The sequence below is a fragment of the Arachis ipaensis genome, chromosome B9 (genome assembly GCF_059453495.1).
Source record: "Arachis ipaensis isolate K30076 ecotype BB chromosome B9, ASM5945349v1, whole genome shotgun sequence".
In the NCBI taxonomy this organism is placed as follows: domain Eukaryota; kingdom Viridiplantae; phylum Streptophyta; class Magnoliopsida; order Fabales; family Fabaceae; genus Arachis; species Arachis ipaensis.
This window is the reverse complement of record NC_142444.1, coordinates 70,575,652-70,584,103: the sequence shown is the minus strand read 5'-3', so window position 1 is coordinate 70,584,103 and position 8,452 is coordinate 70,575,652.

Sequence of the window (8,452 nt, the reverse complement as noted above, 5' to 3'; positions counted from 1 at the left end):
ATTTTCATATTTGCCGATTTCATAGAAATTGGGTTTAATCCCCGTTTGGTCGACTTTTTGACGAATTTTGGTTTTCATCTTTGTTGGTCTTTATCATGATCGTGTAGTGAATTTGGTTTTCACTTTCTGCCGATCTGTGGCTTTATAATTGGACGATGAGCGTTTCAGATTAATGCGTCTTGAGAATTTGTAGAAGATCTAAACAAATTTTATTCAAAAGAAAATGCAGATATATACATGTGGGAGTTTTATCCCTCTAAGTCGGGCAATTTGTAGGTCTTTGGCTTGGCACCTCATTAAAAAACCTTTTCAGGAAAAAGAGTGCGCCTTGTCCTAAGATTCTTTATTACCCCTAACTATAGTACCTTCTTAGGTTGCAGGCGTGCCATGACCTAGGGAGCTCTCACCCTTCGAGTTCGGACAGTCTGTAGTAGACCTTTCCAGGTACTTCTATGACTCGGTAAGGTCCTTTCCAGTTCGCTGCCAGCTTTCCTTCTCCAGGTCGAGTTGTTCTGATATCATTTCGGATTAGGATGAGGTCGTTCTCGGCAAAACTTCGCGGCACTACCTTTTGATTGTATCTCGAAGCCATTCAACGTTTTAATGCCTCTTCCCTGATTCGAGCTCTTTCTTGGATTTCTGGAAGTAGGTCGAGTTCTTCCCTTTGAAGTTGGGAGTTGGCTTCTTCATTATAGTGGATCACTCTAGGCGACCCTTCTTCAATCTCCACTGGGATCATTGCCTCCATTCCATACGCTAATCGGAAGGGTGATTCCTTTGTGGTGGAATGTGGCGTTGTTTGATATGCCCATAGGACTTGTGGGAGCTCTTCAGCCTAGGCTCCCTTTGCATCATGTAATCTTCGTTTTAGCCCAGCCAATATGACTTTGTTGGCAGCTTCGGCTTGTCCATTGGCCTGGGGATGTTCTACGGAAGTGAATTGGTATTTTATGTTCAAGTCGGCCACTAACTTTTGGAAGCTTGCATCTGTGAATTGGGTGCCATTGTCTGTGGTGATGGAGTATGGAACCCCAAACCTTGTGACAATGTTTCTATATAGAAATTTGCGACTTCTTTGAGCAGTGGCGTTGGCTAGAGGTTCTGCCTCGATCCACTTTGTGAAATAGTCTACCCCTACTATGAGGAATTTGACTTGTCCCGATCCTTGAGGGAAAGGTCTGAGAAGGTCGAGTCCCCATTTTGCGAATGGCCATGGTGAGGTTATGCTGATGAGTTCCTCTAGCGGGGCGATGTGAAAGTTGGCATGTTTTTGACATAGTGGACATGTTTTTACGAACTCTGTGGCTTCCTTTTGTAGAGTTGGCCAATAAAATCCTTCCTGGAGTACTTTTTTGGTAAGTGCTTGTGCTCCGAGATGATTGCCACAGATACTACTGTGTACTTCTTCTAAGACTTCCTTTGTGTTGGAAGTCGGTACACATTTTAACGGTTGTATTGAAATTCCTCTTTTGTATAGAGTATTGTTTATGATAATGTAGTATTGTGGCTCCCTTTTTAGCCTCTTTGCCTCCTTCTCATCTATGGGGAGTGTTTCTATTTTGAGGTAGTTAATTATGGGAGTCATCCATCCTTGATTCGGACTCATTATGGCTAGGACTTTTTCTTCTTCCGAGATTGACGGGTTCTGCAGCGTTTCTTGGATGAGGCTTCTATTGCTGCCCCTGGTTTGGTACTGGCTAGTTTTGAGAGTGCGTCAGCTTGGGCATTCTATTCTCGGGGTATGTGGCAGACCTCATATTCCCCGAATTGTCAGAGCTGTTCCCTGGTTTTGTCCAGGTACTTTTTCATGGTGGGATCTTTGGCTTGGTAGCTCCCTGCTATTTGTTAAGTGACTACTTGTGAGTCACTGAAGATGATAAGCTTTTGAGCTCCAACTTCCCTAGCCAGTTTCAAACCAGCTAGTAGCGCCTCATATTCAGCTTGGTTGTTTGTGGCAGGGAACCCGAATTTGAGGGAAAGTTCAATTTGGGTTCCCCGGTCGCTTTCTATTATCACACCCGCGCTGCTTCCAGTTTTATTTAAGGAACCATCTACATAGAGATTCCATTCTGTAGGAATTTTTGGGGTGTCTGTAAATTCTGCAATGAAGTCGGCCAGATATTGCGATTTGATGGCTGTCCGAGCTTCATATTGAAGGTCGAATTCAGACAACTCGACTGCCCATTGCAAGATTCTGCCTGCTAAGTCTATTTTCTGTAAAATCCCTTTTATGGGTTGGTTGTTCCAAACCCTAATGGTGTGAGCTTGGAAGTACAGACGCAGTCGTCGAGATGTTAGTATGAGAGCGTCACTACAAGAAAATAAGCTTTCTGCCACGCTTTTAAATTGTGCCGAAAAGTGCTAAAAAGGGTGCCGACAGCTTTTCGCCACGCTTTTTGAGCTATCGGCACGCTTTTGAAAGGGTCACATCTGCGAGCGTGCCAGTTGCTCTATCGCCACGCTTTTCTAGATCTATCGGTACGCTTTCTTTTTTGCCACGCTTTTAACTCTTGCCACGCTTAAAAGCGTGGCGATATGTATTAACCTATTGGCACGCTTTAAAAGCGTACCGAAAAATGAAAGATATGGCTACGCTTTTGAAACGTGCCAACAGTAAAAGATATGGTGTCACTTTTGAAGCGTACCAATAGTCAAAGAAACATGGACCTATTGCCACGCTTTTAAAGCGTGGCTATACCCCTATCAAATTAAAAAAAAAATCTGGCTATACTTTTAGAGTACTCTAATGCACTCCAAAAACAATAAAAAAACATCGACAAAAATCTGTGAATATCATTTAAAAAAATTAACTAATGCTAATGAAAATTAGTATTACATTAATAAAATTCAAACCAAATTAGCTATATCAATCTCTTATAACCAAAGTAGTTATAAAATACAGTGGGATAAAAAATATCAATACATATAAAACTTATTAAAAGTCATTAACTTATTCTATCTGTCATTTTTTGTGTAGAAAATAAAAAAAATAAAAAAATTAATATGAACAATCCAAACATAATATTGTTGAGTTTCGCAGTTTATAGGCAAAAACTCATGATGCTGAATCTTGTAGCTCACATCATTGTGCTTTAGAGAAAGGAGATGGCCCTCTTGGAAGAACTTCTATCATTTTTGTAGCACTTGAGGATTTTATATTCTTCATGCATGACTATCAATGCAGTTTCTTTACTTCCCATTCTTCTTACCTGCAACAACAAGTTTAAAAGAAATGCCATGAAAACACACTCAACAATTTTATCTACATTTAATAATGATTTCAACGAGTCTAGGCACAATTACACAAAACATACTGCAGTTTTGTACTGTAACTATCAGCTTGAAAATGATGTTATACCTTTCAAAGACTTACCCCAGCCTATTCTCCAAGAGTCTTTGCACTTGGAACTGTTAGCAAACTAACATTATGCTCAGCAGGAGCTGCTGGCTCAGCAGCCACAACAGGACCTTCTTCACTGCAGATTAAGAGTATGATAAAAAGGGTATCAACTAACTACCATTTTGGCCTTAAAAAATTCAAGTTTTGACAAAATGACCCTTCTGAAAGAGGGAAAAAATGACATTTTGGCTCCCCAAAGATGATTTCAGTTTGACAAAATAAGCTATTTTCTTCATAAGTGGCAAATAGTTCATGCATTTGATTCAACTTTTTATTGGAACATTTGAAAAATTATTTAGAAAGTACATACAAATAATCGAAGAAAAATTCAATCTCTAGGAATACAATAGTTTTCTTACTTAAATCATAACTGGGCCTTATAATCTAATCTTATTAGGTAAAAATTCAATTATCAATTATATATAATAAATAAGTAAATAAATATGGCAGCGCTATCACCAATTCACCAGCTAATTTTGGGTATTATATGACTTTAAAAATAAACATTTCCACTCATTTTCTTCTGGCTATTTTTGCTAATACAAAGATGATGAACCAAAAGAAAAGGAAGGGAGAAAGAAATACTGAAACAGTACCTCATAAGCGTTGGATTTGGTACCAAGCTAGATCAGAACACCAACACTCTTTACCTGAAAACCAGAAGAAAATGTTAAACATGATTAACTAAAAGCCCTCTGAATTTGAAATCCCACAATATCCTTAAAATTTTGCCTCTTATAAACACATGAAGCTAAATCACCACATTACCACCCATTTCCCTTCCCAAAAAAGTTTTAAACACAGATTTGAGAAGCTGAAAACTCACGAGTTTTTCTTAGCATAATGAACACGAATCCATATAACGGGGCAAAAAAAAGTCCAGTTTTGAAGTGAACCCGATGACGAAAAAAGAAAAGAGAAGTTGAAAACAATGGATTTGAGAAAGATAGGAATGTACCCAGATTGAAATAGGAGAGATCTATACCTGAAGCATTAGCAGGGACAGTTTTCAGATATGAAATCTATGAGAAAAGTGACATTTTTTTATGAATCTATGAGAAAATTGAATAAATAAGACATGAGTAAAATCAAATGGAACACACCCAGACATCCTTGTTGATAGGAAAAAAGAGCAATTTCTTCTTCACTGTACAGGGAAAAAAGAGCAATCTTTTACAGCCATGCACTCTACAGAGCTAAAGTCAACCCATAAACACTTCACTCCCAAAATAATCTAATATGAAATGTCTAGAATTAACACCTAGTATTTCTCCAACAACCAAATTAATCCATAGAATTAAGAGCTATATAGTTATATATACTACAAACAAGCCAATGACAATTGTTTCTCAATCAGATAAGAATTACTAAGATTAAATTTAATCACAAAATAGTAGTGTGAGTCACATATTGAGACAATTACAATTTGGTATTAATAGTCTCTAATGAACAATTCAATTACTACGCATGAATCAAGAACAAACAGAGAAAGACACACCAAAAAAAAGAGAAAAAACCAGTTCCAATCAATAGTAAGAAAAAGCCACCAACAAAAAGAAGAACACAGACACAGACACTTACCAGACGAACACAGACACAGCCTCACAAAACAGAAACTATGCAATCATGTAGGCACATTATAACGCTTCTATAGCATAAAAAAAATCACATTTTGAACAAGGCACGTGAATGAAAGCTGAGTTTGTTCACTCACCCAGGTACAAGAGACACCTAATTCCATAGTGGAACCTTTAATTAATTTGGACCCTGCTGTGTGCACATATTTTTCCACTATCACGCATATTTCTATATATACTAACAAATATTACACCAAACTAAATATATAAAATCTACCTGCAAGAGATCTTGTTGTGGAGAAGACAACACAGTAGAAAGAAGCTCAATGCTGTTTCTAGCAACATCAAAAGCTTCCTTAGTTTGTTCAGGAGTAAAACTCTGCACAGGAATATCATCATGCTGAGTCTGGCATGAAAGATCAAGTTCAACCTCAGACACTGAAAATAGGCGCCAAGCTCTCGTTGTGACGGCCAGGGAACTGAATACCCCTTGATTTCAGACTCTGAACCACAAAATGGAAACAAGCAATCAACAATAACACTAACAATAACCCATACTAGCAAATTCAACAGTTAGAGCTAGTAACTAACCCAATCAATTTAGCATAGGATTTTGAGTTTCTAGTTTCTAGGCATGATATGATTATCAGAAATTGTCCCTTGACATCAACTTAACAATGAAGCAGATATGCATGAAATAGGAAAAAAGGTAGCAGTACCTTGTAAGTTTCTTCATAAACAGGGAGATAGTGAAGCTCGATGGTGGATTCGCCTCAAGCCTCAATCATGATCAAAGCCTTGTTGCGGTTATTAAAACTGTTTGAGGATCGTCAATTAACCTAACCATATCATCAAGAACCCTCTCAGCAGCGACTTCAGAGAAACCCTTCTCGCAATTCTTCACGATGGTTTCAAGCAAGACGAGGGGCAAGGAATCAAACCTTTCAAGCAGCGACTTCAGAGAAACCCTAAACCATGAATCAAATCTTTACTGCTGACGCCAGCGATGCATCCGACGCCAAGCTCGATGGAGATGCCACCGGTCGTTTCCTATAAACACCAGAGACGTCGGCACTAGCAGAATGATGGTTGGCGCTGACGGGTTGCCGCTGACGAGTGGCGCTGACGAGTGGTGCTGATGGTTGGCGCCACGCGTGAGAGAGGGAGACGGCGGCGTGGGGCATGAGCGACGAGTGGTGCTGATGGTTGGTGGTGCTGCGACGAGTTGGAGGGAGGGGTTGTGACGGGTTGAGAGAGGGAGACAGCGGCGTTGTTGGGAGAGGGAGTTAGGGTTGCAGATATGAGAAGGGCGAGTGACGGCCACATAGGGTTAGAAGTGATTTTCGAAACCAACACTTCTAGTCTAGGGTTAAAACATAAAACTTAGAAAAAAAAAGTGAAGTGTGAAAAAAAGGGGTGGGAAACTAAATTTTGGAAGGAGGGAATCCTATCGGTACGCTTTTGTAAGGTGCCCAAATAAACATAAGATATGGGCACGTTTTAAAAAGGTGACCATTGAAAAACTAACTAGCCACGCTTTTTAAGCGTGCCGGTTTCTCTCTATGGTCACGCTTTTGAAGCGTGCCAAAAAAAAGCGTGGCCAAATCACAAATTAGTGGCCACCCTCGTAAAAGCGTGCCCATAGACCACTTTTGGGCACGCTTTAAAAGCGTGGCAAGAAAAAAGGGTGCCGACAGGCCTTTTTTCTTGTAGTGCGTAGGCGAATTTTTTTATTTTTTGGTAGTTCAGCTCGGATCTTTGTAATGCTTTGCTGATGAAATATATAGGTTGTTGCCCACTGTCGTTTTCTTGGACTAATGCTGAGGCTACTGCCTGACTTCCTACTGTGAGGTATAATATAAGTGGTTCTCCTTTTAGGATTGTACCGATATTGGTTATTTTGTCCAGGATATCTCCGATCTGGACTTTTTCTACTTCACCTTCGAGTTGTGGGCAGAGTTCTTCCCGCCTCTGAACTCCACCGAATTCGTTGATGTGGAATTCGTCTCCTCTGCCTCTGAGGTTTAGACTTTCGTTGTAACAGCGGCGCGCCATCTTCTGGTCTGCTTTTATCGTAGCTATCCCTTCTGTTGTTGGGAATTTCATGCATAGATGTGGGGTCGAGACTACTGCGCCGAGCTGATTTAATGTTGTCTGACCTATTAAGGCGTTATAGGCTAAACTCACGTCGACCACGATGTAATCTATCTTGAGTGTTCTTGACTGGTTTCCTTTTCCGAAGGTCTTGTGCAGTGAAATATATCCAAGTGGCTGAACTGAAGTGTCTCCTAGCCCGAACAGGCTGTTCGAATATGCTCTGAGTTCTTTTTCTTCCAGGCCGAGTTTATTGAAGGTCGTTTTAAACAAGATGTCGGCGGAGCTTCCTTGGTCCACCAGTGTGCGGTGGAGATTTGTGTTTGCCAGTATAATAGTGATGACCATGGGATCGTCGTGTCCTGAGATGATGCCGGATGCGTCCTCTTTGGTAAAAGTAATTGTGGGGATGTCGGGTGCTTCCTCTTTTCCCTCAACATGATATACTTCTTTAGGATATCTTTTCTGAGATGATTTGGAGATTCCTCCTCCCGCAAATCCTCCATGTATCATATGGACGTGTCTCTCTGGTGTACGAGGCGATTGCTCAGTTCGTCCGGCATCTTCGTCCCTTCTTCTTTTTCTTTGCTCATCGTCTCGGGTGGCTAGGTACCGATCTAATTTCCCTTCTCTTACTAGTTTTTCTATGACATTTTTTAAGTCAAAGCATTCGTTGGTGGAATGCCCACGGATTCGATGGTATTCACAATATTCAGTCCAATTTTCGCCTCCTTTTTTTCTTTGAGTGGTCAAGCTGGGGGTATTTTTTCAGTATGGCAAACTTCTCTGTAGACATCCACAAGGGACACCCGAAAAGGGGTTTAATTGTGGTATTTTTTATTTTTTTCCCATGTTGATCTTCTTTCTTTTTGGACTCTTTATCATGTATGAGGTGTAGAAACTCCACCGTAGAAAATACATAAGAGAAAAAGGTCTAGGCATGGCCATGTGGCCAGCCTCCCAATGTGAAAAATGGCATACGCTCGTTCCAAAACTCCTTTGAATACAATAGTAAAAGTGCTATTTATACTAAAACTAGTTACTGGGGATTACAGAAAATAAGTAACTAAGTGCAGATAGTGCAGAAATCCACTTTCGGGGCCCACTTGGTGTGTGCTTGGGATGAGCATTGAGCTTTACACGTGAATAGGCCATTTCTAGAGTTAAACGCCAGCTTGGATGCCAATTTGGGCGTTTAACTCCATTTCTGGTGCCAATTCTGGCGTTTTACGCCAGAAAAGGGTCTCTGATGGGTGTTTAGGCGCCAGTTTGGGCCATCAAATCTTGGGAAAAGTATGGACTATTATACATTGCTGGAAAGCCCAAGATGGCTAATTTCCAACGCAATTCAGATCGCGCCAATTGGGCTTATGTAGCTCAA